The 27,640-nt window shown below is 50.6% G+C and overlaps 39 non-coding genes across 39 annotated transcripts; 28 read left to right on the top strand and 11 right to left on the bottom strand.

The window, feature by feature from the left end:
- The first annotated feature begins 233 nt into the window (after nucleotides 1-233).
- Nucleotides 234-306, top strand: Trnav-cac (transfer RNA valine (anticodon CAC)). Its single transcript has one exon. It is a non-coding gene; the product is annotated as a tRNA-Val (tRNA).
- Nucleotides 307-464: 158 nt separating this feature from the next.
- Nucleotides 465-537, top strand: Trnav-aac (transfer RNA valine (anticodon AAC)). Its single transcript has one exon. It is a non-coding gene; the product is annotated as a tRNA-Val (tRNA).
- Nucleotides 538-721: 184 nt separating this feature from the next.
- Nucleotides 722-793, bottom strand: Trnap-agg (transfer RNA proline (anticodon AGG)). Its single transcript has one exon. It is a non-coding gene; the product is annotated as a tRNA-Pro (tRNA).
- Nucleotides 794-1,281: 488 nt separating this feature from the next.
- Nucleotides 1,282-1,354, top strand: Trnav-cac (transfer RNA valine (anticodon CAC)). Its single transcript has one exon. It is a non-coding gene; the product is annotated as a tRNA-Val (tRNA).
- A 158-nt stretch (nucleotides 1,355-1,512) lies between these two features.
- On the top strand, nucleotides 1,513-1,585 carry Trnav-aac (transfer RNA valine (anticodon AAC)). The gene has a single exon. It is a non-coding gene; the product is annotated as a tRNA-Val (tRNA).
- A 184-nt stretch (nucleotides 1,586-1,769) lies between these two features.
- On the bottom strand, nucleotides 1,770-1,841 carry Trnap-agg (transfer RNA proline (anticodon AGG)). The gene has a single exon. It is a non-coding gene; the product is annotated as a tRNA-Pro (tRNA).
- A 488-nt stretch (nucleotides 1,842-2,329) lies between these two features.
- Nucleotides 2,330-2,402, top strand: Trnav-cac (transfer RNA valine (anticodon CAC)). Its single transcript has one exon. It is a non-coding gene; the product is annotated as a tRNA-Val (tRNA).
- A 158-nt stretch (nucleotides 2,403-2,560) lies between these two features.
- Trnav-aac (transfer RNA valine (anticodon AAC)) lies at nucleotides 2,561-2,633 on the top strand. The gene has a single exon. It is a non-coding gene; the product is annotated as a tRNA-Val (tRNA).
- Nucleotides 2,634-2,817: 184 nt separating this feature from the next.
- Trnap-agg (transfer RNA proline (anticodon AGG)) lies at nucleotides 2,818-2,889 on the bottom strand. The gene has a single exon. It is a non-coding gene; the product is annotated as a tRNA-Pro (tRNA).
- A 488-nt stretch (nucleotides 2,890-3,377) lies between these two features.
- Nucleotides 3,378-3,450, top strand: Trnav-cac (transfer RNA valine (anticodon CAC)). Its single transcript has one exon. It is a non-coding gene; the product is annotated as a tRNA-Val (tRNA).
- Nucleotides 3,451-3,608: 158 nt separating this feature from the next.
- Trnav-aac (transfer RNA valine (anticodon AAC)) lies at nucleotides 3,609-3,681 on the top strand. The gene has a single exon. It is a non-coding gene; the product is annotated as a tRNA-Val (tRNA).
- Nucleotides 3,682-3,865: 184 nt separating this feature from the next.
- Trnap-agg (transfer RNA proline (anticodon AGG)) lies at nucleotides 3,866-3,937 on the bottom strand. The gene has a single exon. It is a non-coding gene; the product is annotated as a tRNA-Pro (tRNA).
- Nucleotides 3,938-4,425: 488 nt separating this feature from the next.
- Nucleotides 4,426-4,498, top strand: Trnav-cac (transfer RNA valine (anticodon CAC)). Its single transcript has one exon. It is a non-coding gene; the product is annotated as a tRNA-Val (tRNA).
- Nucleotides 4,499-4,656: 158 nt separating this feature from the next.
- Nucleotides 4,657-4,729, top strand: Trnav-aac (transfer RNA valine (anticodon AAC)). Its single transcript has one exon. It is a non-coding gene; the product is annotated as a tRNA-Val (tRNA).
- Nucleotides 4,730-4,913: 184 nt separating this feature from the next.
- Trnap-agg (transfer RNA proline (anticodon AGG)) lies at nucleotides 4,914-4,985 on the bottom strand. The gene has a single exon. It is a non-coding gene; the product is annotated as a tRNA-Pro (tRNA).
- A 488-nt stretch (nucleotides 4,986-5,473) lies between these two features.
- On the top strand, nucleotides 5,474-5,546 carry Trnav-cac (transfer RNA valine (anticodon CAC)). The gene has a single exon. It is a non-coding gene; the product is annotated as a tRNA-Val (tRNA).
- A 158-nt stretch (nucleotides 5,547-5,704) lies between these two features.
- Nucleotides 5,705-5,777, top strand: Trnav-aac (transfer RNA valine (anticodon AAC)). Its single transcript has one exon. It is a non-coding gene; the product is annotated as a tRNA-Val (tRNA).
- Nucleotides 5,778-5,961: 184 nt separating this feature from the next.
- Trnap-agg (transfer RNA proline (anticodon AGG)) lies at nucleotides 5,962-6,033 on the bottom strand. The gene has a single exon. It is a non-coding gene; the product is annotated as a tRNA-Pro (tRNA).
- A 488-nt stretch (nucleotides 6,034-6,521) lies between these two features.
- On the top strand, nucleotides 6,522-6,594 carry Trnav-cac (transfer RNA valine (anticodon CAC)). The gene has a single exon. It is a non-coding gene; the product is annotated as a tRNA-Val (tRNA).
- A 158-nt stretch (nucleotides 6,595-6,752) lies between these two features.
- Trnav-aac (transfer RNA valine (anticodon AAC)) lies at nucleotides 6,753-6,825 on the top strand. Its single transcript has one exon. It is a non-coding gene; the product is annotated as a tRNA-Val (tRNA).
- Nucleotides 6,826-7,009: 184 nt separating this feature from the next.
- Nucleotides 7,010-7,081, bottom strand: Trnap-agg (transfer RNA proline (anticodon AGG)). The gene has a single exon. It is a non-coding gene; the product is annotated as a tRNA-Pro (tRNA).
- A 488-nt stretch (nucleotides 7,082-7,569) lies between these two features.
- On the top strand, nucleotides 7,570-7,642 carry Trnav-cac (transfer RNA valine (anticodon CAC)). The gene has a single exon. It is a non-coding gene; the product is annotated as a tRNA-Val (tRNA).
- A 158-nt stretch (nucleotides 7,643-7,800) lies between these two features.
- On the top strand, nucleotides 7,801-7,873 carry Trnav-aac (transfer RNA valine (anticodon AAC)). Its single transcript has one exon. It is a non-coding gene; the product is annotated as a tRNA-Val (tRNA).
- Nucleotides 7,874-8,057: 184 nt separating this feature from the next.
- Trnap-agg (transfer RNA proline (anticodon AGG)) lies at nucleotides 8,058-8,129 on the bottom strand. The gene has a single exon. It is a non-coding gene; the product is annotated as a tRNA-Pro (tRNA).
- Nucleotides 8,130-8,617: 488 nt separating this feature from the next.
- Nucleotides 8,618-8,690, top strand: Trnav-cac (transfer RNA valine (anticodon CAC)). Its single transcript has one exon. It is a non-coding gene; the product is annotated as a tRNA-Val (tRNA).
- Nucleotides 8,691-8,848: 158 nt separating this feature from the next.
- Nucleotides 8,849-8,921, top strand: Trnav-aac (transfer RNA valine (anticodon AAC)). The gene has a single exon. It is a non-coding gene; the product is annotated as a tRNA-Val (tRNA).
- Nucleotides 8,922-15,917: 6,996 nt separating this feature from the next.
- On the top strand, nucleotides 15,918-15,990 carry Trnav-cac (transfer RNA valine (anticodon CAC)). The gene has a single exon. It is a non-coding gene; the product is annotated as a tRNA-Val (tRNA).
- Nucleotides 15,991-16,148: 158 nt separating this feature from the next.
- On the top strand, nucleotides 16,149-16,221 carry Trnav-aac (transfer RNA valine (anticodon AAC)). Its single transcript has one exon. It is a non-coding gene; the product is annotated as a tRNA-Val (tRNA).
- Nucleotides 16,222-16,405: 184 nt separating this feature from the next.
- On the bottom strand, nucleotides 16,406-16,477 carry Trnap-agg (transfer RNA proline (anticodon AGG)). Its single transcript has one exon. It is a non-coding gene; the product is annotated as a tRNA-Pro (tRNA).
- Nucleotides 16,478-16,965: 488 nt separating this feature from the next.
- Nucleotides 16,966-17,038, top strand: Trnav-cac (transfer RNA valine (anticodon CAC)). The gene has a single exon. It is a non-coding gene; the product is annotated as a tRNA-Val (tRNA).
- A 158-nt stretch (nucleotides 17,039-17,196) lies between these two features.
- Nucleotides 17,197-17,269, top strand: Trnav-aac (transfer RNA valine (anticodon AAC)). The gene has a single exon. It is a non-coding gene; the product is annotated as a tRNA-Val (tRNA).
- A 184-nt stretch (nucleotides 17,270-17,453) lies between these two features.
- Trnap-agg (transfer RNA proline (anticodon AGG)) lies at nucleotides 17,454-17,525 on the bottom strand. Its single transcript has one exon. It is a non-coding gene; the product is annotated as a tRNA-Pro (tRNA).
- Nucleotides 17,526-18,013: 488 nt separating this feature from the next.
- On the top strand, nucleotides 18,014-18,086 carry Trnav-cac (transfer RNA valine (anticodon CAC)). Its single transcript has one exon. It is a non-coding gene; the product is annotated as a tRNA-Val (tRNA).
- A 158-nt stretch (nucleotides 18,087-18,244) lies between these two features.
- Trnav-aac (transfer RNA valine (anticodon AAC)) lies at nucleotides 18,245-18,317 on the top strand. Its single transcript has one exon. It is a non-coding gene; the product is annotated as a tRNA-Val (tRNA).
- A 6,982-nt stretch (nucleotides 18,318-25,299) lies between these two features.
- Trnav-cac (transfer RNA valine (anticodon CAC)) lies at nucleotides 25,300-25,372 on the top strand. The gene has a single exon. It is a non-coding gene; the product is annotated as a tRNA-Val (tRNA).
- A 158-nt stretch (nucleotides 25,373-25,530) lies between these two features.
- Nucleotides 25,531-25,603, top strand: Trnav-aac (transfer RNA valine (anticodon AAC)). Its single transcript has one exon. It is a non-coding gene; the product is annotated as a tRNA-Val (tRNA).
- Nucleotides 25,604-25,787: 184 nt separating this feature from the next.
- On the bottom strand, nucleotides 25,788-25,859 carry Trnap-agg (transfer RNA proline (anticodon AGG)). The gene has a single exon. It is a non-coding gene; the product is annotated as a tRNA-Pro (tRNA).
- Nucleotides 25,860-26,347: 488 nt separating this feature from the next.
- Nucleotides 26,348-26,420, top strand: Trnav-cac (transfer RNA valine (anticodon CAC)). Its single transcript has one exon. It is a non-coding gene; the product is annotated as a tRNA-Val (tRNA).
- Nucleotides 26,421-26,578: 158 nt separating this feature from the next.
- Trnav-aac (transfer RNA valine (anticodon AAC)) lies at nucleotides 26,579-26,651 on the top strand. Its single transcript has one exon. It is a non-coding gene; the product is annotated as a tRNA-Val (tRNA).
- Nucleotides 26,652-27,640: the final 989 nt, after the last annotated feature.

Genomic DNA, 27,640 nt, shown 5'->3' with positions numbered 1-27,640 from the left:
TGCTAAGGAGGTGATTGTTTTTGCTAATGTGACTTGCAATAACGACTGCGCGAAACGCCGCTATCTCGTTCGGGATGCTACGACAGACACCCTCTCGAGCACCCCGAAGACTTGTTGAGCCCTCGGCAGCGATGGGTTTTAGGCTGTCAAAAGAACTATGGTGTGTGCATGCGCGGGCCAAAGAAAGGCTGAGGCGCCTTCGAGTGTACAAGGATGGAGTGAGTGCGTCCGTCGTTTCCGTAGTGTAGCGGTTATCACGTCTGCTTCACACGCAGAAGGTCCCCGGTTCGATCCCGGGCGGGAACAGTATTTTCCTGCCTATGTCGCATACTACTCCAGTGAGCCACGTCATGTGTGGATCTGCTGCATGTACCTTCGTCATGCAAGTGCCGCATTTATTGAATTTTTAAGTTACGATGGCAACCTTGTTACAAGTTGTCTGTGAAGCAAGCCTGAAAGCAGTAGTTTCCGTGGTGTAGCGGTTATCACGTCTGCCTAACACGCAGAAGGTCCCCGGTTCGATCCCGGGCGGAAACACTTTTTCATCACTTTAAACCGACAAGCATTTGCTACGATCTGTACCGAAACCTTGGTAATCGCCTTCATACGTCGGACCAGAGGGTCAGTTCCTTAGAGCAAATATGAAATTAGCTTTACATTGACGGGCAGTTTTTTGCGCTGACTCAGCCACCGACGTGCGACCAGTTTGCACAAAACGCTAGGGCTCGTCCGGGATTTGAACCCGGGACCTCCTGCACCCTAAGCAGGAATCATACCCCTAGACCAACGAGCCCTGTGACAGCGCGAGCGCCAAATATTCCAGCAAACTGCGTCCCTCGAAGTCGTCCAGGGTGCTCTTCGAGTCTGGTGCGGCTGGCGGGATGGGGGAGGTGCTCTCTGCCGGCAGTGCTGTTCTTCGACAGACTGTGTAGCGACACAATGGGTCATGGGCAGCACCGTTCTCGGAGGTGCCGTGGCCCGCGGTCGGCGGCCTCCCAGCGCTATTGGCATCTTCATGTAAAGCTGCAGCTGGGCTCGCACTGCCTGCTGCTAAGGAGGTGATTGTTTTTGCTAATGTGACTTGCAATAACGACTGCGCGAAACGCCGCTATCTCGTTCGGGATGCTACGACAGACACCCTCTCGAGCACCCCGAAGACTTGTTGAGCCCTCGGCAGCGATGGGTTTTAGGCTGTCAAAAGAACTATGGTGTGTGCATGCGCGGGCCAAAGAAAGGCTGAGGCGCCTTCGAGTGTACAAGGATGGAGTGAGCGTGTCCGTCGTTTCCGTAGTGTAGCGGTTGTCACGTCTGCTTCACACGCAGAAGGTCCCCGGTTCGATCCCGGGCGGGAACAGTATTTTCCTGCCTATGTCGCATACTACTCCAGTGAGCCACGTCATGTGTGGATCTGCTGCATGTACCTTCGTCATGCAAGTGCCGCATTTATTGAATTTTTAAGTTACGATGGCAACCTTGTTACAAGTTGTCTGTGAAGCAAGCCTGAAAGCAGTAGTTTCCGTGGTGTAGCGGTTATCACGTCTGCCTAACACGCAGAAGGTCCCCGGTTCGATCCCGGGCGGAAACACTTTTTCATCACTTTAAACCGACAAGCATTTGCTACGATCTGTACCGAAACCTTGGTAATCGCCTTCATACGTCGGACCAGAGGGTCAGTTCCTTAGAGCAAATATGAAATTAGCTTTACATTGACGGGCAGTTTTTTGCGCTGACTCAGCCACCGACGTGCGACCAGTTTGCACAAAACGCTAGGGCTCGTCCGGGATTTGAACCCGGGACCTCCTGCACCCTAAGCAGGAATCATACCCCTAGACCAACGAGCCCTGTGACAGCGCGAGCGCCAAATATTCCAGCAAACTGCGTCCCTCGAAGTCGTCCAGGGTGCTCTTCGAGTCTGGTGCGGCTGGCGGGATGGGGGAGGTGCTCTCTGCCGGCAGTGCTGTTCTTCGACAGACTGTGTAGCGACACAATGGGTCATGGGCAGCACCGTTCTCGGAGGTGCCGTGGCCCGCGGTCGGCGGCCTCCCAGCGCTATTGGCATCTTCATGTAAAGCTGCAGCTGGGCTCGCACTGCCTGCTGCTAAGGAGGTGATTGTTTTTGCTAATGTGACTTGCAATAACGACTGCGCGAAACGCCGCTATCTCGTTCGGGATGCTACGACAGACACCCTCTCGAGCACCCCGAAGACTTGTTGAGCCCTCGGCAGCGATGGGTTTTAGGCTGTCAAAAGAACTATGGTGTGTGCATGCGCGGGCCAAAGAAAGGCTGAGGCGCCTTCGAGTGTACAAGGATGGAGTGAGCGTGTCCGTCGTTTCCGTAGTGTAGCGGTTGTCACGTCTGCTTCACACGCAGAAGGTCCCCGGTTCGATCCCGGGCGGGAACAGTATTTTCCTGCCTATGTCGCATACTACTCCAGTGAGCCACGTCATGTGTGGATCTGCTGCATGTACCTTCGTCATGCAAGTGCCGCATTTATTGAATTTTTAAGTTACGATGGCAACCTTGTTACAAGTTGTCTGTGAAGCAAGCCTGAAAGCAGTAGTTTCCGTGGTGTAGCGGTTATCACGTCTGCCTAACACGCAGAAGGTCCCCGGTTCGATCCCGGGCGGAAACACTTTTTCATCACTTTAAACCGACAAGCATTTGCTACGATCTGTACCGAAACCTTGGTAATCGCCTTCATACGTCGGACCAGAGGGTCAGTTCCTTAGAGCAAATATGAAATTAGCTTTACATTGACGGGCAGTTTTTTGCGCTGACTCAGCCACCGACGTGCGACCAGTTTGCACAAAACGCTAGGGCTCGTCCGGGATTTGAACCCGGGACCTCCTGCACCCTAAGCAGGAATCATACCCCTAGACCAACGAGCCCTGTGACAGCGCGTGCGCCAAATATTCCAGCAAACTGCGTCCCTCGAAGTCGTCCAGGGTGCTCTTCGAGTCTGGTGCGGCTGGCGGGATGGGGGAGGTGCTCTCTGCCGGCAGTGCTGTTCTTCGACAGACTGTGTAGCGACACAATGGGTCATGGGCAGCACCGTTCTCGGAGGTGCCGTGGCCCGCGGTCGGCGGCCTCCCAGTGCTATTGGCATCTTCATGTAAAGCTGCAGCTGGGCTCGCACTGCCTGCTGCTAAGGAGGTGATTGTTTTTGCTAATGTGACTTGCAATAACGACTGCGCGAAACGCCGCTATCTCGTTCGGGATGCTACGACAGACACCCTCTCGAGCACCCCGAAGACTTGTTGAGCCCTCGGCAGCGATGGGTTTTAGGCTGTCAAAAGAACTATGGTGTGTGCATGCGCGGGCCAAAGAAAGGCTGAGGCGCCTTCGAGTGTACAAGGATGGAGTGAGCGTGTCCGTCGTTTCCGTAGTGTAGCGGTTGTCACGTCTGCTTCACACGCAGAAGGTCCCCGGTTCGATCCCGGGCGGGAACAGTATTTTCCTGCCTATGTCGCATACTACTCCAGTGAGCCACGTCATGTGTGGATCTGCTGCATGTACCTTCGTCATGCAAGTGCCGCATTTATTGAATTTTTAAGTTACGATGGCAACCTTGTTACAAGTTGTCTGTGAAGCAAGCCTGAAAGCAGTAGTTTCCGTGGTGTAGCGGTTATCACGTCTGCCTAACACGCAGAAGGTCCCCGGTTCGATCCCGGGCGGAAACACTTTTTCATCACTTTAAACCGACAAGCATTTGCTACGATCTGTACCGAAACCTTGGTAATCGCCTTCATACGTCGGACCAGAGGGTCAGTTCCTTAGAGCAAATATGAAATTAGCTTTACATTGACGGGCAGTTTTTTGCGCTGACTCAGCCACCGACGTGCGACCAGTTTGCACAAAACGCTAGGGCTCGTCCGGGATTTGAACCCGGGACCTCCTGCACCCTAAGCAGGAATCATACCCCTAGACCAACGAGCCCTGTGACAGCGCGAGCGCCAAATATTCCAGCAAACTGCGTCCCTCGAAGTCGTCCAGGGTGCTCTTCGAGTCTGGTGCGGCTGGCGGGATGGGGGAGGTGCTCTCTGCCGGCAGTGCTGTTCTTCGACAGACTGTGTAGCGACACAATGGGTCATGGGCAGCACCGTTCTCGGAGGTGCCGTGGCCCGCGGTCGGCGGCCTCCCAGCGCTATTGGCATCTTCATGTAAAGCTGCAGCTGGGCTCGCACTGCCTGCTGCTAAGGAGGTGATTGTTTTTGCTAATGTGACTTGCAATAACGACTGCGCGAAACGCCGCTATCTCGTTCGGGATGCTACGACAGACACCCTCTCGAGCACCCCGAAGACTTGTTGAGCCCTCGGCAGCGATGGGTTTTAGGCTGTCAAAAGAACTATGGTGTGTGCATGCGCGGGCCAAAGAAAGGCTGAGGCGCCTTCGAGTGTACAAGGATGGAGTGAGCGTGTCCGTCGTTTCCGTAGTGTAGCGGTTGTCACGTCTGCTTCACACGCAGAAGGTCCCCGGTTCGATCCCGGGCGGGAACAGTATTTTCCTGCCTATGTCGCATACTACTCCAGTGAGCCACGTCATGTGTGGATCTGCTGCATGTACCTTCGTCATGCAAGTGCCGCATTTATTGAATTTTTAAGTTACGATGGCAACCTTGTTACAAGTTGTCTGTGAAGCAAGCCTGAAAGCAGTAGTTTCCGTGGTGTAGCGGTTATCACGTCTGCCTAACACGCAGAAGGTCCCCGGTTCGATCCCGGGCGGAAACACTTTTTCATCACTTTAAACCGACAAGCATTTGCTACGATCTGTACCGAAACCTTGGTAATCGCCTTCATACGTCGGACCAGAGGGTCAGTTCCTTAGAGCAAATATGAAATTAGCTTTACATTGACGGGCAGTTTTTTGCGCTGACTCAGCCACCGACGTGCGACCAGTTTGCACAAAACGCTAGGGCTCGTCCGGGATTTGAACCCGGGACCTCCTGCACCCTAAGCAGGAATCATACCCCTAGACCAACGAGCCCTGTGACAGCGCGTGCGCCAAATATTCCAGCAAACTGCGTCCCTCGAAGTCGTCCAGGGTGCTCTTCGAGTCTGGTGCGGCTGGCGGGATGGGGGAGGTGCTCTCTGCCGGCAGTGCTGTTCTTCGACAGACTGTGTAGCGACACAATGGGTCATGGGCAGCACCGTTCTCGGAGGTGCCGTGGCCCGCGGTCGGCGGCCTCCCAGCGCTATTGGCATCTTCATGTAAAGCTGCAGCTGGGCTCGCACTGCCTGCTGCTAAGGAGGTGATTGTTTTTGCTAATGTGACTTGCAATAACGACTGCGCGAAACGCCGCTATCTCGTTCGGGATGCTACGACAGACACCCTCTCGAGCACCCCGAAGACTTGTTGAGCCCTCGGCAGCGATGGGTTTTAGGCTGTCAAAAGAACTATGGTGTGTGCATGCGCGGGCCAAAGAAAGGCTGAGGCGCCTTCGAGTGTACAAGGATGGAGTGAGCGTGTCCGTCGTTTCCGTAGTGTAGCGGTTGTCACGTCTGCTTCACACGCAGAAGGTCCCCGGTTCGATCCCGGGCGGGAACAGTATTTTCCTGCCTATGTCGCATACTACTCCAGTGAGCCACGTCATGTGTGGATCTGCTGCATGTACCTTCGTCATGCAAGTGCCGCATTTATTGAATTTTTAAGTTACGATGGCAACCTTGTTACAAGTTGTCTGTGAAGCAAGCCTGAAAGCAGTAGTTTCCGTGGTGTAGCGGTTATCACGTCTGCCTAACACGCAGAAGGTCCCCGGTTCGATCCCGGGCGGAAACACTTTTTCATCACTTTAAACCGACAAGCATTTGCTACGATCTGTACCGAAACCTTGGTAATCGCCTTCATACGTCGGACCAGAGGGTCAGTTCCTTAGAGCAAATATGAAATTAGCTTTACATTGACGGGCAGTTTTTTGCGCTGACTCAGCCACCGACGTGCGACCAGTTTGCACAAAACGCTAGGGCTCGTCCGGGATTTGAACCCGGGACCTCCTGCACCCTAAGCAGGAATCATACCCCTAGACCAACGAGCCCTGTGACAGCGCGTGCGCCAAATATTCCAGCAAACTGCGTCCCTCGAAGTCGTCCAGGGTGCTCTTCGAGTCTGGTGCGGCTGGCGGGATGGGGGAGGTGCTCTCTGCCGGCAGTGCTGTTCTTCGACAGACTGTGTAGCGACACAATGGGTCATGGGCAGCACCGTTCTCGGAGGTGCCGTGGCCCGCGGTCGGCGGCCTCCCAGTGCTATTGGCATCTTCATGTAAAGCTGCAGCTGGGCTCGCACTGCCTGCTGCTAAGGAGGTGATTGTTTTTGCTAATGTGACTTGCAATAACGACTGCGCGAAACGCCGCTATCTCGTTCGGGATGCTACGACAGACACCCTCTCGAGCACCCCGAAGACTTGTTGAGCCCTCGGCAGCGATGGGTTTTAGGCTGTCAAAAGAACTATGGTGTGTGCATGCGCGGGCCAAAGAAAGGCTGAGGCGCCTTCGAGTGTACAAGGATGGAGTGAGCGTGTCCGTCGTTTCCGTAGTGTAGCGGTTGTCACGTCTGCTTCACACGCAGAAGGTCCCCGGTTCGATCCCGGGCGGGAACAGTATTTTCCTGCCTATGTCGCATACTACTCCAGTGAGCCACGTCATGTGTGGATCTGCTGCATGTACCTTCGTCATGCAAGTGCCGCATTTATTGAATTTTTAAGTTACGATGGCAACCTTGTTACAAGTTGTCTGTGAAGCAAGCCTGAAAGCAGTAGTTTCCGTGGTGTAGCGGTTATCACGTCTGCCTAACACGCAGAAGGTCCCCGGTTCGATCCCGGGCGGAAACACTTTTTCATCACTTTAAACCGACAAGCATTTGCTACGATCTGTACCGAAACCTTGGTAATCGCCTTCATACGTCGGACCAGAGGGTCAGTTCCTTAGAGCAAATATGAAATTAGCTTTACATTGACGGGCAGTTTTTTGCGCTGACTCAGCCACCGACGTGCGACCAGTTTGCACAAAACGCTAGGGCTCGTCCGGGATTTGAACCCGGGACCTCCTGCACCCTAAGCAGGAATCATACCCCTAGACCAACGAGCCCTGTGACAGCGCGAGCGCCAAATATTCCAGCAAACTGCGTCCCTCGAAGTCGTCCAGGGTGCTCTTCGAGTCTGGTGCGGCTGGCGGGATGGGGGAGGTGCTCTCTGCCGGCAGTGCTGTTCTTCGACAGACTGTGTAGCGACACAATGGGTCATGGGCAGCACCGTTCTCGGAGGTGCCGTGGCCCGCGGTCGGCGGCCTCCCAGCGCTATTGGCATCTTCATGTAAAGCTGCAGCTGGGCTCGCACTGCCTGCTGCTAAGGAGGTGATTGTTTTTGCTAATGTGACTTGCAATAACGACTGCGCGAAACGCCGCTATCTCGTTCGGGATGCTACGACAGACACCCTCTCGAGCACCCCGAAGACTTGTTGAGCCCTCGGCAGCGATGGGTTTTAGGCTGTCAAAAGAACTATGGTGTGTGCATGCGCGGGCCAAAGAAAGGCTGAGGCGCCTTCGAGTGTACAAGGATGGAGTGAGCGTGTCCGTCGTTTCCGTAGTGTAGCGGTTGTCACGTCTGCTTCACACGCAGAAGGTCCCCGGTTCGATCCCGGGCGGGAACAGTATTTTCCTGCCTATGTCGCATACTACTCCAGTGAGCCACGTCATGTGTGGATCTGCTGCATGTACCTTCGTCATGCAAGTGCCGCATTTATTGAATTTTTAAGTTACGATGGCAACCTTGTTACAAGTTGTCTGTGAAGCAAGCCTGAAAGCAGTAGTTTCCGTGGTGTAGCGGTTATCACGTCTGCCTAACACGCAGAAGGTCCCCGGTTCGATCCCGGGCGGAAACACTTTTTCATCACTTTAAACCGACAAGCATTTGCTACGATCTGTACCGAAACCTTGGTAATCGCCTTCATACGTCGGACCAGAGGGTCAGTTCCTTAGAGCAAATATGAAATTAGCTTTACATTGACGGGCAGTTTTTTGCGCTGACTCAGCCACCGACGTGCGACCAGTTTGCACAAAACGCTAGGGCTCGTCCGGGATTTGAACCCGGGACCTCCTGCACCCTAAGCAGGAATCATACCCCTAGACCAACGAGCCCTGTGACAGCGCGTGCGCCAAATATTCCAGCAAACTGCGTCCCTCGAAGTCGTCCAGGGTGCTCTTCGAGTCTGGTGCGGCTGGCGGGATGGGGGAGGTGCTCTCTGCCGGCAGTGCTGTTCTTCGACAGACTGTGTAGCGACACAATGGGTCATGGGCAGCACCGTTCTCGGAGGTGCCGTGGCCCGCGGTCGGCGGCCTCCCAGTGCTATTGGCATCTTCATGTAAAGCTGCAGCTGGGCTCGCACTGCCTGCTGCTAAGGAGGTGATTGTTTTTGCTAATGTGACTTGCAATAACGACTGCGCGAAACGCCGCTATCTCGTTCGGGATGCTACGACAGACACCCTCTCGAGCACCCCGAAGACTTGTTGAGCCCTCGGCAGCGATGGGTTTTAGGCTGTCAAAAGAACTATGGTGTGTGCATGCGCGGGCCAAAGAAAGGCTGAGGCGCCTTCGAGTGTACAAGGATGGAGTGAGCGTGTCCGTCGTTTCCGTAGTGTAGCGGTTATCACGTCTGCTTCACACGCAGAAGGTCCCCGGTTCGATCCCGGGCGGGAACAGTATTTTCCTGCCTATGTCGCATACTACTCCAGTGAGCCACGTCATGTGTGGATCTGCTGCATGTACCTTCGTCATGCAAGTGCCGCATTTATTGAATTTTTAAGTTACGATGGCAACCTTGTTACAAGTTGTCTGTGAAGCAAGCCTGAAAGCAGTAGTTTCCGTGGTGTAGCGGTTATCACGTCTGCCTAACACGCAGAAGGCCCCCGGTTCGATCCCGGGCGGAAACACTTTTTCATCACTTTAAACCGACAAGCATTTGCTACGATCTGTACCGAAACCTTGGTAATCGCCTTCATACGTCGGACCAGAGGGTCAGTTCCTTAGAGCAAATATGAAATTAGCTTTACATTGACGGGCAGTTTTTTGCGCTGACTCAGCCACCGACGTGCGACCAGTTTGCACAAAACGCTAGGGCTCGTCCGGGATTTGAACCCGGGACCTCCTGCACCCTAAGCAGGAATCATACCCCTTTTTTTTTTTTTTTTTTTTTTTTTTTATTTTTACGTTGGAGCAGAGAATTTACGTGTTTAGTCGACACTCGCTGGGCAGTTGGAAAATTCACAAGAATTTCGAATGCAATGTTTCCCACGTTTTCGCTCATTTCACGGTTCCGTTGAAGACGTTCTTCACCACCTGACACAGAAAAAGTAACGCAGTCGGCAGGACCTTTTTGATTTCTTTTGCTTCTAAGGGAGTTAGTTGTCTAGTGAGTTCCTCTTATGGCATGCACTAGACAACCAGAACAGCTACAGGAGAGAGTCATTTTTGTTGTCAGCGGTAGTTGCATTATCGCAAACGCAGAGCAATTCCATGGGCGTCGCATCAAAATGAATACCTGCCGAAACCCGGGATCGAACCAGGGACCTTTAGATCTTCAGTCTAACGCTCTCCCAACTTTTTTTTTTTTTTTTTTTTTTTTTTTTTTTTTTTTTTGAACTCGAATCGCTGGATTCAGAGTCCAGAGTGCTAACCGTTACACCATTTTTTTTTTCATTTTTTTTCCTTTTTTTTCTTTTTTTATTTTTTTTTATTTTCGTTTTTTTTTATTTTTTTACCGTTACACCATTTGTTTTTCTTTTTTTTTAGTTATTTGTTTTTTTTTTTGACGCCTTATCCATTTTTTTTTTTTTTTTTGTAATGCACGTGAGTGCTAGGCAGCCGGCGGCAAGGTGGGCAGGGGTCGCAATCCTGAGGCCTGGCCACGATGTCACCGCCATACCCCGCACCCATTTGCATCGTTTTGTGATGTGAATTTATAGTTCCAGAAGTATTATTATATTTTGTTTAATTTGTAATGTGGCGTCATGGGTGTTCCATTGTTTTTATAAATATAAACAGAATGTTAAAAAGAAATCCATGTCTGGCCTTAGGATTACGCAGCACAGTATGAAATCCAGCACAGCAGGTACTCAAAGTTGGTCTTCGCGTAGAAAGAATTTTCCCAGTTTCCATGTCGTTGATAAGTATTGTGCATTCTGTTTCCCGATGGGTGAGTGTGGATTGCCGCTTCTCAAAACCCTGAGCATGCCATGCATTGGAAGATGCGCGCTGGTAACGTGGTGACACCATAGAGCAGGGACATGCCAAAACAACCATTTCCCGTATTGTAAAGCCTCTTGATAGGAGGATAGAAGCTGCTGGAATCTCCTGGTTCGTACGAAATCTTCGTGCAGCTTTGATGAAAAATAATGCGAAATGAAAGTAAACAAATGAGGAGCCTCTTCTGGGTGTCGCTCTGCGGAACCAAAAGTAAAGTGCTGTCATTTGAAAATGAAAGGGAACTCCAAAAAAAACAATTAAATGTTCGAGGCCAAGTGCACTGTGCACTCAGTACCGCCGTTTGACCCATGATGCAAATCACCCACAGCTGATGGTGCGGAGCAGACCATATCCATGGAAACAACAACAATATAACAAAGTAGTGAAAAAAAAAAAAAAAATCCGTCCAATGGATCCGTAAACTTAAATTCTGCCATCACTTAAAGCAATAGTGAGAAAATTTTGAAACTGGTCTTGATACTGTCGCAATTTCTTAATCGCATAGTACTCTTCGATGAGGTACATCTGATAATCGTGTAGCGTTGGCGTTGTATGGACGAGCATGTAATAGACGAACTGGCCCATGAGCCAGACATAACTATTATTCTTAGATTGAGGATAAAGCTGCCAGTCTGGTTGAAGCGCGTCATGAAGTTGAATGGAAGAATCCGACGTCCTATTAATGACTGCGAGTTTCTTTCGCGTCCACTGCCATATTTGTGTTTGATCCCGGCAGTGGAAGAGATGCGGCAGCGTTTCCACTAAGTTACACTTCTCACAAAACGGGGTGGGCCGCAGCTTGATTTTGTGCAATTTCTCTCCAGTGGGAATCACCTCATTGACAGCGTCATACCAAACAGATCGAACTCTGGAGCGAAGGAGCGGATAACTAATGTTCTTCCATACATTTCTCCAGTTTTTGCCTAAATATTTCTTCTCAATTGGGTTATCCAGCTGCCGTTTAGTAAGAGCACGATAGGTCGCCGCCGTGTTGAACGGATGCGGGTTGTCCTGAACATAGCTGAGCTCCACATAATACCGCCGGATATAGCCAAGCTCAGGATGAATGTGTCCCACAGACGTTGGCGCAGACAAATCCTTTGGACGTAAGGTGTTGAAAAGCCGTTCCGTGAGACTATTTGGGTTACTGTGTAGTATGCGGGAAGTACGAGTTAAAAAAGTCGCCACACATTGGGATTCAACGTCTTTGACGCCTAAGCCACCGCGGGAACGAAATAACGAGGTAGCTTTAAAGGAAACTTTAAAGATGTTCCCTCGCCAGACATACCAGCAAGCAAGTGCTAAAATTTTTTTCGCAATGGCTGTCGGGATTGGTAAAACAGCGGCAGTGTGATAGAGCTTACTGAAAACGTAACTATTAATAAACTGTGCCCTCTGCATCCGGTCTAAAGACCGCATGTTATGTTCTTTGATCACCGCACGTAAGATGGTAAGCTTGCGTTCCCAATTCACGTGGAGCATGGCCTGGGGGTTCGGTGATATAACCAGGCCGAGATGCCACAGGTCTTCGGTCTTGTCCAACCAAGAAATACCGATGGAGTGGGGGTTGCGACCTAACGGCATAATTGTGGACTTTCGCTCATTAAGGCTAGCGCCACAAGCGACAGAGTACTGATGGACAATCCGACGAACTGACCCCAGCTCTTCGGTGTTAGTAATAAGCACACTGATATCGTCGGCATAGGCGTGGCAGACCGTTTTTGTGTTTAACGTTTGCAACCCGTGTAAAGTTACGTAAAACTTTTTAAGAAGTGGCTCTATAGCGATCGAGAATAACGTCATAGAAAGGGGGCACCCTTGTCGCACTGCCTGTCGTATGGGCACGGGGGCGGTTAACTGGCCGTTAACCTTCACGCGTGAAGACGTTCCGCAGATACATTTCTGAATAAGCTGTCGAAAACGCTGGTTGAATCCCATCTGACTCATTGTGCGCAATAAAAAGCCGTGATTAACTCTATCAAACGCCTTATCAAAGTCGAGAAACAATAGCGCCAAATCAGTGTTGGTAATCCAAGTTAAATAAGTCAGGTCGCGATATTCACACAGGGCATTTAACATCGATCGACCACTGACTGCACTCATCTGATAAGGGCCAAGTACTTTGCCAAGAAGTACTTTAAGCCTGGTGTTTATAATCCTAGTCAAGATCTTAAAATCGGAGTTAAGCAACGTAATTGGCCGAAAGTCATTTAACATAGTCGGATTGGATGTTTTGGGAACCAGGACAACCATTCCTTCCGTGAACTGCGGGGGGAAGGCAGGACGCGATAACAGGTCGTTATACATGGCGGTCAATTCGTCGCCGATCACATCCCAGAACCGTGAATAAAATTCGACCGGCAAGCCGTCTAAGCCGGCGGCTTTGTTCTTGGCAGCGCACGCAAGGATGGACTTAACTTCAGAGTTTGTGACATTGGCCAAGAGAGCAGCGTTATCATCCTGATCGACCGTGGAGGCGATGTCGTTTAAAAAATCGTCCCCCGCCGATAGATCGGTATCTGACTCGGAATAATGTTGTCGAAAATAATTGAAAACATGCGTCTTGATAGCACCCTGCTCATTGTACAGATTCCCGCCAGCATCCTTCAGATGAGCAATAATTTTTTGTTTACCACGTTTGGTTTCCCGTATGAGATGGAATAACGATGCGGACTCGTGGGCGACGTCATCAGAAGAGCGCGATCGTACCCGATTGCCAACAAGAGCTTCACGAACTAAAGCAGTAATTTTTGCTTTGATACGCTTGATGCGGATCAGATTGTCGGACAAAGCAGAGGGATCGCTGTACAGCTGGCGTAAACCGAGGAAATAAAATTCTAGAGACCGTTTCCTCCAATAAGCCCTGGTCCTGGCAAACTGGTAAATACATTTCTTAATCCGCGGCTTAACAAGCTCCGTCCACCAAAGAACGCGCTCCCGATACCGAGCTTGCCTCTGGAGGCACTGCTGCCAGGTGTCAACGAGGCAGCGCCGTAACTCCGCTTCATCTAACAGCGAGACATTCAGCTGCCACGTGCCGCGTCCCAAAAAGGTCTGCTGTCGCACATTCCGAATCGTTATATGGTATGCGGAGTGGTCACTGAAACTGAGCGGCCATAGTTCACAATCACGAATGGTATGTAAAAGATCTTGAGAAACATAAAACCTATCCAGACGGCTAGAAGAAGCAGCACTTACATAGGTATAGCCCATCGTGTGTGGTCGAAGATGACACCAACTATCTTGTAAATGCAGTCCATCTGTTAACATTAGTAGCTCGGGACAAAAATTAAAATTCGGACTTTGATCTTCTTTGCGTAAAACGCAGTTGAAATCCCCACCCAGGATGAGCTTCAGACGCACGTTTGTCAATAAGGGCACAACTTCAGCCCTAAAAAAATCACTTCTGTCCCTTCTGCCAGCGGATCCTGTCGGGGCGTACACGTTCAGGAGAAGCAAATCCTGGAATTGGGCGGCAATGCCGCGTCCCGTGTCTAAAAGCGCTGTAGGTTGATAAGCGATGCCAGCTTTAAATAAAATCGCAGTGCCCGCCTCAGTGCCAAGATTTAATATGGCATCATACCCAGGTATTTCTCCAACCTTGGGTGACACAACTTCTTGGAAGAAAACTATATCTATATCGGCGGCATATAGATAGTCGGTCAAGCATTTAAGTTTGACATCGGATGCGATCCTATTTAAATTAACTGTGGCAAGTTTATAATCTTGCATGGTGGGGATAGAAAGGGTCCGGTTTATTCACTTTCGTCTGCCCAAGACTTGTCAGCTGGCGTATGCTGATGGCCAGTATCCATCAGCTCAGAACGCGGACGGTCGACATGCATCTCCATATCGGCCTCCCCCACGTGGCGCGCGACGGAACCCATTTCATCTGTGCCGCCGCGTTCACTGCCGTCTTTTCGGATCTGCTTTATAGTGCGCTGCAATTTCTTTTCCAGAGTGCGGATCTCCTCCTCACTCTGCTTTCGTGCCGACCGCTTAGATTTCCCGGTTCTCGGGGGAGGTGCGTCGCCGTCAGAAACGGTTTGGACGTCCGTCAAGAGACGGTGTGTAGAGCCGTCCTCAGATAGGTCACCGCCGAGAGGGAGGGGTGTGGGGGGTGCCACGTCAGGGGGGCAAGAAACGCGCGACCTGTCGCCACCATCCGACAACTGCTTCAGCTCGACGGACGTAGTTGGAGTAGGGACGGGAGTCGGTCCTGCATGGTCGGCACGAAGGCCGACAGTCGGGGAAACCTGCAGGTGTACAGCGTGGCTGTCGATATCGGCGACATCACTACGAACGGGACATTCGGGGGTTGCCGCAGAGTTGTTTACAATGACCGCACCGGCGTCTGGGGTCACCGCAGCCGGTTGGTGGAGCGTCGGGTGTGTCGTAGGCGACTCCATCAATGTCTGCGCGTAAGACAACCGATTGCCATCGTGCCCATCGAGAGGTGTAAGACGATGTTGCATTCCTCGGCGACCCGCCCGGACACGGGGACAAGCAGATTTTAAATGGTCCGTAGAACCACAAATTACGCAAGTTCGCGGTTGTCCTTCGTACATCACCAGCGCCCGAAAACCCTGCACCAAAATGTTGGACGGGATGTGCTTCGTCAAATCAATTTTCGCATTCCGAACGCCGTTATCAACATTGAAATGTTTGTAACCCCTCCATTGTTCGGCATGAATTTGTAAGACATTACCGTAGGGAGACAACGCTTGCCGAATTCTATCGAAGCTAACTTCGAAAGGCAGATTAAATATACGGACGGTTCGTAGCCCTAGTCCAGCATGACTAACGGATACTTTACAAATTTCGCCTTTAGAATTCACAAAATCCGCTGTGCCCTCCGTGAGGGTCATAATACGAACGCAAGGATCGTCACTAATCAATTTTACATAAACAGCGTTCGCAAGAAAATCATACGAAAACCCAAGAACTTCGTCATCTCGCAGTCCCAATCGATCGTAAAACCAGTCAACGAGTTCGTGAACCTGTGGTCGTTCAAATCCATACGGAAATCCAAATCGTAGCGTGTAACGTCTCAACTCATCTTGCATCACTTTCTTGAAGGAGTACTTACAGTACCAACAGCTGCGTGCGCCCTTAAGCACAGGCGAAGCGACCACAACCGCACGTCTGCACACGGCCGCGGCCGCGGCGGAACTTATACCCCTAGACCAACGAGCCCTGTGAGAGCGCGAGCGCCAAATATTCCAGCAAACTGCGTCCCTCGAAGTCGTCCAGGGTGCTCTTTGAGTCTGGTGCGGCTGGCGGGATGGGGGAGGTGCTCTCTGCCGGCAGTGCTGTTCTTCGACAGACTGTGTAGCGACACAACGGGTCATGGGCAGCACCCTTCTCGGAGGTGCCGTGGCCCGCGGTCGGCGGCCTTCCAGGGCTATTGGCATCTTCATGTAAAGCTGCTGCTGGGCTCGCACTGCCTGCTGCTAAGGAGGTGATTGTTTTTGCTAATGTGACTTGCAATAACGACTGCGCGAAACGCCGCTATCTCGTTCGGGATGCTACGACAGACACCCTCTCGAGCACCCCGAAGACTTGTTGAGCCCTCGGCAGCGATGGGTTTCAGGCTGTCAAAAGAACTATGGTGTGTGCATGCGCGGGCGAAAGAAAGGCTGAGGCGCCTTCGAGTGTACAAGGATGGAGTGAGCGTGTCCGTCGTTTCCGTAGTGTAGCGGTTATCACATCTGCTTCACACGCAGAAGGTCCCCGGTTCGATCCCGGGCGGGAACAGTATTTTCCTGCCTATGTCGCATACTACTCCAGTGAGCCACGTCATGTGTGGATCTGCTGCATGTACCTTCGTCATGCAAGTGCCGCATTTATTGAATTTTTAAGTTACGATGGCAACCTTGTTACAAGTTGTCTGTGAAGCAAGCCTGAAAGCAGTAGTTTCCGTGGTGTAGCGGTTATCACGTCTGCCTAACACGCAGAAGGTCCCCGGTTCGATCCCGGGCGGAAACACTTTTTCATCACTTTAAACCGACAAGCATTTGCTACGATCTGTACCGAAACCTTGGTAATCGCCTTCATACGTCGGACCAGAGGGTCAGTTCCTTAGAGCAAATATGAAATTAGCTTTACATTGACGGGCAGTTTTTTGCGCTGACTCAGCCACCGACGTGCGACCAGTTTGCACAAAACGCTAGGGCTCGTCCGGGATTTGAACCCGGGACCTCCTGCACCCTAAGCAGGAATCATACCCCTAGACCAACGAGCCCTGTGACAGCGCGAGCGCCAAATATTCCAGCAAACTGCGTCCCTCGAAGTCGTCCAGGGTGCTCTTCGAGTCTGGTGCGGCTGGCGGGATGGGGGAGGTGCTCTCTGCCGGCAGTGCTGTTCTTCGACAGACTGTGTAGCGACACAATGGGTCATGGGCAGCACCGTTCTCGGAGGTGCCGTGGCCCGCGGTCGGCGGCCTCCCAGTGCTATTGGCATCTTCATGTAAAGCTGCAGCTGGGCTCGCACTGCCTGCTGCTAAGGAGGTGATTGTTTTTGCTAATGTGACTTGCAATAACGACTGCGCGAAACGCCGCTATCTCGTTCGGGATGCTACGACAGACACCCTCTCGAGCACCCCGAAGACTTGTTGAGCCCTCGGCAGCGATGGGTTTTAGGCTGTCAAAAGAACTATGGTGTGTGCATGCGCGGGCCAAAGAAAGGCTGAGGCGCCTTCGAGTGTACAAGGATGGAGTGAGCGTGTCCGTCGTTTCCGTAGTGTAGCGGTTGTCACGTCTGCTTCACACGCAGAAGGTCCCCGGTTCGATCCCGGGCGGGAACAGTATTTTCCTGCCTATGTCGCATACTACTCCAGTGAGCCACGTCATGTGTGGATCTGCTGCATGTACCTTCGTCATGCAAGTGCCGCATTTATTGAATTTTTAAGTTACGATGGCAACCTTGTTACAAGTTGTCTGTGAAGCAAGCCTGAAAGCAGTAGTTTCCGTGGTGTAGCGGTTATCACGTCTGCCTAACACGCAGAAGGTCCCCGGTTCGATCCCGGGCGGAAACACTTTTTCATCACTTTAAACCGACAAGCATTTGCTACGATCTGTACCGAAACCTTGGTAATCGCCTTCATACGTCGGACCAGAGGGTCAGTTCCTTAGAGCAAATATGAAATTAGCTTTACATTGACGGGCAGTTTTTTGCGCTGACTCAGCCACCGACGTGCGACCAGTTTGCACAAAACGCTAGGGCTCGTCCGGGATTTGAACCCGGGACCTCCTGCACCCTAAGCAGGAATCATACCCCTAGACCAACGAGCCCTGTGACAGCGCGTGCGCCAAATATTCCAGCAAACTGCGTCCCTCGAAGTCGTCCAGGGTGCTCTTCGAGTCTGGTGCGGCTGGCGGGATGGAGGAGGTGCTCTCTGCCGGCAGTGCTGTTCTTCGACAGACTGTGTAGCGACACAATGGGTCATGGGCAGCACCGTTCTCGGAGGTGCCGTGGCCCGCGGTCGGCGGCCTCCCAGTGCTATTGGCATCTTCATGTAAAGCTGCAGCTGGGCTCGCACTGCCTGCTGCTAAGGAGGTGATTGTTTTTGCTAATGTGACTTGCAATAACGACTGCGCGAAACGCCGCTATCTCGTTCGGGATGCTACGACAGACACCCTCTCGAGCACCCCGAAGACTTGTTGAGCCCTCGGCAGCGATGGGTTTTAGGCTGTCAAAAGAACTATGGTGTGTGCATGCGCGGGCCAAAGAAAGGCTGAGGCGCCTTCGAGTGTACAAGGATGGAGTGAGCGTGTCCGTCGTTTCCGTAGTGTAGCGGTTATCACGTCTGCTTCACACGCAGAAGGTCCCCGGTTCGATCCCGGGCGGGAACAGTATTTTCCTGCCTATGTCGCATACTACTCCAGTGAGCCACGTCATGTGTGGATCTGCTGCATGTACCTTCGTCATGCAAGTGCCGCATTTATTGAATTTTTAAGTTACGATGGCAACCTTGTTACAAGTTGTCTGTGAAGCAAGCCTGAAAGCAGTAGTTTCCGTGGTGTAGCGGTTATCACGTCTGCCTAACACGCAGAAGGCCCCCGGTTCGATCCCGGGCGGAAACACTTTTTCATCACTTTAAACCGACAAGCATTTGCTACGATCTGTACCGAAACCTTGGTAATCGCCTTCATACGTCGGACCAGAGGGTCAGTTCCTTAGAGCAAATATGAAATTAGCTTTACATTGACGGGCAGTTTTTTGCGCTGACTCAGCCACCGACGTGCGACCAGTTTGCACAAAACGCTAGGGCTCGTCCGGGATTTGAACCCGGGACCTCCTGCACCCTAAGCAGGAATCATACCCCTTTTTTTTTTTTTTTTTTTTTTTTTTTTTTATTTTTACGTTGGAGCAGAGAATTTACGTGTTTAGTCGACACTCGCTGGGCAGTTGGAAAATTCACAAGAATTTCGAATGCAATGTTTCCCACGTTTTCGCTCATTTCACGGTTCCGTTGAAGACGTTCTTCACCACCTGACACAGAAAAAGTAACGCAGTCGGCAGGACCTTTTTGATTTCTTTTGCTTCTAAGGGAGTTAGTTGTCTAGTGAGTTCCTCTTATGGCATGCACTAGACAACCAGAACAGCTACAGGAGAGAGTCATTTTTGTTGTCAGCGGTAGTTGCATTATCGCAAACGCAGAGCAATTCCATGGGCGTCGCATCAAAATGAATACCTGCCGAAACCCGGGATCGAACCAGGGACCTTTAGATCTTCAGTCTAACGCTCTCCCAACTTTTTTTTTTTTTTTTTTTTTTTTTTTTTTGAACTCGAATCGCTGGATTCAGAGTCCAGAGTGCTAACCGTTACACCATTTTTTTTTTCATTTTTTTTCCTTTTTTTTCTTTTTTTATTTTTTTTTTATTTTCGTTTTTTTTTATTTTTTTACCGTTACACCATTTGTTTTTCTTTTTTTTTAGTTATTTGTTTTTTTTTTTGACGCCTTATCCATTTTTTTTTTTTTTTTTTTGTAATGCACGTGAGTGCTAGGCAGCCGGCGGCAAGGTGGGCAGGGGTCGCAATCCTGAGGCCTGGCCACGATGTCACCGCCATACCCCGCACCCATTTGCATCGTTTTGTGATGTGAATTTATAGTTCCAGAAGTATTATTATATTTTGTTTAATTTGTAATGTGGCGTCATGGGTGTTCCATTGTTTTTATAAATATAAACAGAATGTTAAAAAGAAATCCATGTCTGGCCTTAGGATTACGCAGCACAGTATGAAATCCAGCACAGCAGGTACTCAAAGTTGGTCTTCGCGTAGAAAGAATTTTCCCAGTTTCCATGTCGTTGATAAGTATTGTGCATTCTGTTTCCCGATGGGTGAGTGTGGATTGCCGCTTCTCAAAACCCTGAGCATGCCATGCATTGGAAGATGCGCGCTGGTAACGTGGTGACACCATAGAGCAGGGACATGCCAAAACAACCATTTCCCGTATTGTAAAGCCTCTTGATAGGAGGATAGAAGCTGCTGGAATCTCCTGGTTCGTACGAAATCTTCGTGCAGCTTTGATGAAAAATAATGCGAAATGAAAGTAAACAAATGAGGAGCCTCTTCTGGGTGTCGCTCTGCGGAACCAAAAGTAAAGTGCTGTCATTTGAAAATGAAAGGGAACTCCAAAAAAAACAATTAAATGTTCGAGGCCAAGTGCACTGTGCACTCAGTACCGCCGTTTGACCCATGATGCAAATCACCCACAGCTGATGGTGCGGAGCAGACCATATCCATGGAAACAACAACAATATAACAAAGTAGTGAAAAAAAAAAAAAAAAAAAAATCCGTCCAATGGATCCGTAAACTTAAATTCTGCCATCACTTAAAGCAATAGTGAGAAAATTTTGAAACTGGTCTTGATACTGTCGCAATTTCTTAATCGCATAGTACTCTTCGATGAGGTACATCTGATAATCGTGTAGCGTTGGCGTTGTATGGACGAGCATGTAATAGACGAACTGGCCCATGAGCCAGACATAACTATTATTCTTAGATTGAGGATAAAGCTGCCAGTCTGGTTGAAGCGCGTCATGAAGTTGAATGGAAGAATCCGACGTCCTATTAATGACTGCGAGTTTCTTTCGCGTCCACTGCCATATTTGTGTTTGATCCCGGCAGTGGAAGAGATGCGGCAGCGTTTCCACTAAGTTACACTTCTCACAAAACGGGGTGGGCCGCAGCTTGATTTTGTGCAATTTCTCTCCAGTGGGAATCACCTCATTGACAGCGTCATACCAAACAGATCGAACTCTGGAGCGAAGGAGCGGATAACTAATGTTCTTCCATACATTTCTCCAGTTTTTGCCTAAATATTTCTTCTCAATTGGGTTATCCAGCTGCCGTTTAGTAAGAGCACGATAGGTCGCCGCCGTGTTGAACGGATGCGGGTTGTCCTGAACATAGCTGAGCTCCACATAATACCGCCGGATATAGCCAAGCTCAGGATGAATGTGTCCCACAGACGTTGGCGCAGACAAATCCTTTGGACGTAAGGTGTTGAAAAGCCGTTCCGTGAGACTATTTGGGTTACTGTGTAGTATGCGGGAAGTACGAGTTAAAAAAGTCGCCACACATTGGGATTCAACGTCTTTGACGCCTAAGCCACCGCGGGAACGAAATAACGAGGTAGCTTTAAAGGAAACTTTAAAGATGTTCCCTCGCCAGACATACCAGCAAGCAAGTGCTAAAATTTTTTTCGCAATGGCTGTCGGGATTGGTAAAACAGCGGCAGTGTGATAGAGCTTACTGAAAACGTAACTATTAATAAACTGTGCCCTCTGCATCCGGTCTAAAGACCGCATGTTATGTTCTTTGATCACCGCACGTAAGATGGTAAGCTTGCGTTCCCAATTCACGTGGAGCATGGCCTGGGGGTTCGGTGATATAACCAGGCCGAGATGCCACAGGTCTTCGGTCTTGTCCAACCAAGAAATACCGATGGAGTGGGGGTTGCGACCTAACGGCATAATTGTGGACTTTCGCTCATTAAGGCTAGCGCCACAAGCGACAGAGTACTGATGGACAATCCGACGAACTGACCCCAGCTCTTCGGTGTTAGTAATAAGCACACTGATATCGTCGGCATAGGCGTGGCAGACCGTTTTTGTGTTTAACGTTTGCAACCCGTGTAAAGTTACGTAAAACTTTTTAAGAAGTGGCTCTATAGCGATCGAGAATAACGTCATAGAAAGGGGGCACCCTTGTCGCACTGCCTGTCGTATGGGCACGGGGGCGGTTAACTGGCCGTTAACCTTCACGCGTGAAGACGTTCCGCAGATACATTTCTGAATAAGCTGTCGAAAACGCTGGTTGAATCCCATCTGACTCATTGTGCGCAATAAAAAGCCGTGATTAACTCTATCAAACGCCTTATCAAAGTCGAGAAACAATAGCGCCAAATCAGTGTTGGTAATCCAAGTTAAATAAGTCAGGTCGCGATATTCACACAGGGCATTTAACATCGATCGACCACTGACTGCACTCATCTGATAAGGGCCAAGTACTTTGCCAAGAAGTACTTTAAGCCTGGTGTTTATAATCCTAGTCAAGATCTTAAAATCGGAGTTAAGCAACGTAATTGGCCGAAAGTCATTTAACATAGTCGGATTGGATGTTTTGGGAACCAGGACAACCATTCCTTCCGTGAACTGCGGGGGGAAGGCAGGACGCGATAACAGGTCGTTATACATGGCGGTCAATTCGTCGCCGATCACATCCCAGAACCGTGAATAAAATTCGACCGGCAAGCCGTCTAAGCCGGCGGCTTTGTTCTTGGCAGCGCACGCAAGGATGGACTTAACTTCAGAGTTTGTGACATTGGCCAAGAGAGCAGCGTTATCATCCTGATCGACCGTGGAGGCGATGTCGTTTAAAAAATCGTCCCCCGCCGATAGATCGGTATCTGACTCGGAATAATGTTGTCGAAAATAATTGAAAACATGCGTCTTGATAGCACCCTGCTCATTGTACAGATTCCCGCCAGCATCCTTCAGATGAGCAATAATTTTTTGTTTACCACGTTTGGTTTCCCGTATGAGATGGAATAACGATGCGGACTCGTGGGCGACGTCATCAGAAGAGCGCGATCGTACCCGATTGCCAACAAGAGCTTCACGAACTAAAGCAGTAATTTTTGCTTTGATACGCTTGATGCGGATCAGATTGTCGGACAAAGCAGAGGGATCGCTGTACAGCTGGCGTAAACCGAGGAAATAAAATTCTAGAGACCGTTTCCTCCAATAAGCCCTGGTCCTGGCAAACTGGTAAATACATTTCTTAATCCGCGGCTTAACAAGCTCCGTCCACCAAAGAACGCGCTCCCGATACCGAGCTTGCCTCTGGAGGCACTGCTGCCAGGTGTCAACGAGGCAGCGCCGTAACTCCGCTTCATCTAACAGCGAGACATTCAGCTGCCACGTGCCGCGTCCCAAAAAGGTCTGCTGTCGCACATTCCGAATCGTTATATGGTATGCGGAGTGGTCACTGAAACTGAGCGGCCATAGTTCACAATCACGAATGGTATGTAAAAGATCTTGAGAAACATAAAACCTATCCAGACGGCTAGAAGAAGCAGCACTTACATAGGTATAGCCCATCGTGTGTGGTCGAAGATGACACCAACTATCTTGTAAATGCAGTCCATCTGTTAACATTAGTAGCTCGGGACAAAAATTAAAATTCGGACTTTGATCTTCTTTGCGTAAAACGCAGTTGAAATCCCCACCCAGGATGAGCTTCAGACGCACGTTTGTCAATAAGGGCACAACTTCAGCCCTAAAAAAATCACTTCTGTCCCTTCTGCCAGCGGATCCTGTCGGGGCGTACACGTTCAGGAGAAGCAAATCCTGGAATTGGGCGGCAATGCCGCGTCCCGTGTCTAAAAGCGCTGTAGGTTGATAAGCGATGCCAGCTTTAAATAAAATCGCAGTGCCCGCCTCAGTGCCAAGATTTAATATGGCATCATACCCAGGTATTTCTCCAACCTTGGGTGACACAACTTCTTGGAAGAAAACCATATAGATAGTCGGTCAAGCATTTAAGTTTGACATCGGATGCGATCCTATTTAAATTAACTGTGGCAAGTTTATAATCTTGCATGGTGGGGATAGAAAGGGTCCGGTTTATTCACTTTCGTCTGCCCAAGACTTGTCAGCTGGCGTATGCTGATGGCCAGTATCCATCAGCTCAGAACGCGGACGGTCGACATGCATCTCCATATCGGCCTCCCCCACGTGGCGCGCGACGGAACCCATTTCATCTGTGCCGCCGCGTTCACTGCCGTCTTTTCGGATCTGCTTTATAGTGCGCTGCAATTTCTTTTCCAGAGTGCGGATCTCCTCCTCACTCTGCTTTCGTGCCGACCGCTTAGATTTCCCGGTTCTCGGGGGAGGTGCGTCGCCGTCAGAAACGGTTTGGACGTCCGTCAAGAGACGGTGTGTAGAGCCGTCCTCAGATAGGTCACCGCCGAGAGGGAGGGGTGTGGGGGGTGCCACGTCAGGGGGGCAAGAAACGCGCGACCTGTCGCCACCATCCGACAACTGCTTCAGCTCGACGGACGTAGTTGGAGTAGGGACGGGAGTCGGTCCTGCATGGTCGGCACGAAGGCCGACAGTCGGGGAAACCTGCAGGTGTACAGCGTGGCTGTCGATATCGGCGACATCACTACGAACGGGACATTCGGGGGTTGCCGCAGAGTTGTTTACAATGACCGCACCGGCGTCTGGGGTCACCGCAGCCGGTTGGTGGAGCGTCGGGTGTGTCGTAGGCGACTCCATCAATGTCTGCGCGTAAGACAACCGATTGCCATCGTGCCCATCGAGAGGTGTAAGACGATGTTGCATTCCTCGGCGACCCGCCCGGACACGGGGACAAGCAGATTTTAAATGGTCCGTAGAACCACAAATTACGCAAGTTCGCGGTTGTCCTTCGTACATCACCAGCGCCCGAAAACCCTGCACCAAAATGTTGGACGGGATGTGCTTCGTCAAATCAATTTTCGCATTCCGAACGCCGTTATCAACATTGAAATGTTTGTAACCCCTCCATTGTTCGGCATGAATTTGTAAGACATTACCGTAGGGAGTCAACGCTTGCCGAATTCTATCGAAGCTAACTTCGAAAGGCAGATTAAATATACGGACGGTTCGTAGCCCTAGTCCAGCATGACTAACGGATACTTTACAAATTTCGCCTTTAGAATTCACAAAATCCGCTGTGCCCTCCGTGAGGGTCATAATACGAACGCAAGGATCGTCACTAATCAATTTTACATAAACAGCGTTCGCAAGAAAATCATACGAAAACCCAAGAACTTCGTCATCTCGCAGTCCCAATCGATCGTAAAACCAGTCAACGAGTTCGTGAACCTGTGGTCGTTCAAATCCATACGGAAATCCAAATCGTAGCGTGTAACGTCTCAACTCATCTTCCATCACTTTCTTGAAGGAGTACTTACAGTACCAACAGCTGCGTGCGCCCTTAAGCACAGGCGAAGCGACCACAACCGCACGTCTGCACACGGCCGCGGCCGCGGCGGAACTTATACCCCTAGACCAACGAGCCCTGTGAGAGCGCGAGCGCCAAATATTCCAGCAAACTGCGTCCCTCGAAGTCGTCCAGGGTGCTCTTTGAGTCTGGTGCGGCTGGCGGGATGGGGGAGGTGCTCTCTGCCGGCAGTGCTGTTCTTCGACAGACTGTGTAGCGACACAACGGGTCATGGGCAGCACCCTTCTCGGAGGTGCCGTGGCCCGCGGTCGGCGGCCTTCCAGGGCTATTGGCATCTTCATGTAAAGCTGCTGCTGGGCTCGCACTGCCTGCTGCTAAGGAGGTGATTGTTTTTGCTAATGTGACTTGCAATAACGACTGCGCGAAACGCCGCTATCTCGTTCGGGATGCTACGACAGACACCCTCTCGAGCACCCCGAAGACTTGTTGAGCCCTCGGCAGCGATGGGTTTCAGGCTGTCAAAAGAACTATGGTGTGTGCATGCGCGGGCGAAAGAAAGGCTGAGGCGCCTTCGAGTGTACAAGGATGGAGTGAGCGTGTCCGTCGTTTCCGTAGTGTAGCGGTTATCACATCTGCTTCACACGCAGAAGGTCCCCGGTTCGATCCCGGGCGGGAACAGCATTTTCCTGCCTATGTCGCATACTACTCCAGTGAGCCACGTCATGTGTGGATCTGCTGCATGTACCTTCTTCATGCAAGTGCCGCATTTATTGAATTTTTAAGTTACGATGGCAACCTTGTTACAAGTTGTCTGTGAAGCAAGCCTGAAAGCAGTAGTTTCCGTGGTGTAGCGGTTATCACGTCTGCCTAACACGCAGAAGGTCCCCGGTTCGATCCCGGGCGGAAACACTTTTTCATCACTTTAAACCGACAAGCATTTGCTACGATCTGTACCGAAACCTTGGTAATCACCTTCATACGTCGGACCAGAGGGTCAGTTCCTTAGAGCAAATATGAAATTAGCTTTACATTGACGGGCAGCTTTTTGCGCTGACTCAGCCACCGACGTGCGACCAGTTTGCACAAAACGCTAGGGCTCGTCCGGGATTTGAACCCGGGACCTCCTGCACCCTAAGCAGGAATCATACCCCTAGACCAACGAGCCCTGTGACAGCGCGAGCGCCAAATATTCCAGCAAACTGCGTCCCTCGAAGTCGTCCAGGGTGCTCTTTGAGTCTGGTGCGGCTGGCGGGATGGGGGAGGTGCTCTCTGCCGGCAGTGCTGTTCTTCGACAGACTGTGTAGCGACACAATGGGTCATGGGCAGCACCCTTCTCGGAGGTGCCGTGGCCCGCGGTCGGCGGCCTTCCAGGGCTATTGGCATCTTCATGTAAAGCTGCTGCTGGGCTCGCACTGCCTGCTGCTAAGGAGGTGATTGTTTTTGCTAATGTGACTTGCAATAACGACTGCGCGAAACGCCGCTATCTCGTTCGGGATGCTACGACAGACACCCTCTCGAGCACCCCGAAGACTTGTTGAGCCCTCGGCAGCGATGGGTTTCAGGCTGTCAAAAGAACTATGGTGTGTGCATGCGCGGGCGAAAGAAAGGCTGAGGCGCCTTCGAGTGTACAAGGATGGAGTGAGCGTGTCCGTCGTTTCCGTAGTGTAGCGGTTATCACATCTGCTTCACACGCAGAAGGTCCCCGGTTCGATCCCGGGCGGGAACAGCATTTTCCTGCCTATGTCGCATACTACTCCAGTGAGCCACGTCATGTGTGGATCTGCTGCATGTACCTTCTTCATGCAAGTGCCGCATTTATTGAATTTTTAAGTTACGATGGCAACCTTGTTACAAGTTCTCTGTGAAGGAAGCCTGAAAGCAGTAGTTTCCGTGGTGTAGCGGTTATCACGTCTGCCTAACACGCAGAAGGTCCCCAGTTCGATCCCGGGCGGAAACACTTTTTCATCACTTTAAACCGACAAGCATTTGCTACGATCTGTACCGAAACCTTGGTAATCACCTTCATACGTCGGACCAGAGGGTCAGTTCCTTAGAGCAAATATGAAATTAGCTTTACATTGACGGGCAGCTTTTTGCGCTGACTCAGCCACCGACGTGCGACCAGTTTGCACAAAACGCTAGGGCTCGTCCGGGATTTGAACCCGGGACCTCCTGCACCCTAAGCAGGAATCATACCCCTTTTTTTTTTTTTTTTTTTTTTTTTTTTTTTTTTTTTTTTTTTGCAGTCGAATGCTCTACGACTTTTTTTTTTTTTTTTCTTTTTTGACCTCCTGCACCCTAAGCAGGAATCATACTCCTTTTGTTTTTCTGAGCTAGCTTTTTTTTTATATATATTTAGCATCGTTTGGTAATGTAAAACCGGCTGTAAAATCGTCGGGAGTGAAGCCTTTCTCTTGTGCGCCTGGTGATGGAGGTCGGGGTCAGAGACGCGCCGCAAAAGCAGTGGGGCCTCTTCGCGGCACTGCCAGTACTTCGCGCTCCAAACCCCTCCCACGTCACCGTGAAAGACAATCAGTGGTCACTAGCCTATTCCCATCCTTTCGAAAACAATGTGGAGCATATTACCAAATGTCTTCTTATGAGCCGGGTACTGGAGCATCTTTGCAAATTCTGTTTCCATATACATTAAAAATTCAAGTTGATTGTCGCCTCCAACGTTGTTAAAAATGTAACCGGTGAACTTCCCCTTGAGCCAGATCACTGTATTGTTTTTCGTTTGAGGGAAGTAGCGATCAGCGGGGCGGTACAAATGCTGCGGGGTGAAAGTGTGTGCAGCGGTCCTGGTGATTAGGGCAAGTTTCTCTCTGATCCAGTGCCAGTTGTAAATATGGCCGCCACACGTATATCGATGACACACAGTGTCGACAAGGTGACATTTGCCACAGAGGTTTGTGTCACTTAACCCTATTCTGAAGAGACGTTCAT

Source organism: Schistocerca nitens, chromosome 2, assembly GCF_023898315.1.
Source record: "Schistocerca nitens isolate TAMUIC-IGC-003100 chromosome 2, iqSchNite1.1, whole genome shotgun sequence".
Taxonomy (NCBI): domain Eukaryota; kingdom Metazoa; phylum Arthropoda; class Insecta; order Orthoptera; family Acrididae; genus Schistocerca; species Schistocerca nitens.
The sequence above is the reverse complement of the archived record's forward strand: the minus strand, read 5'-3'. Positions and strand labels throughout refer to the sequence as shown.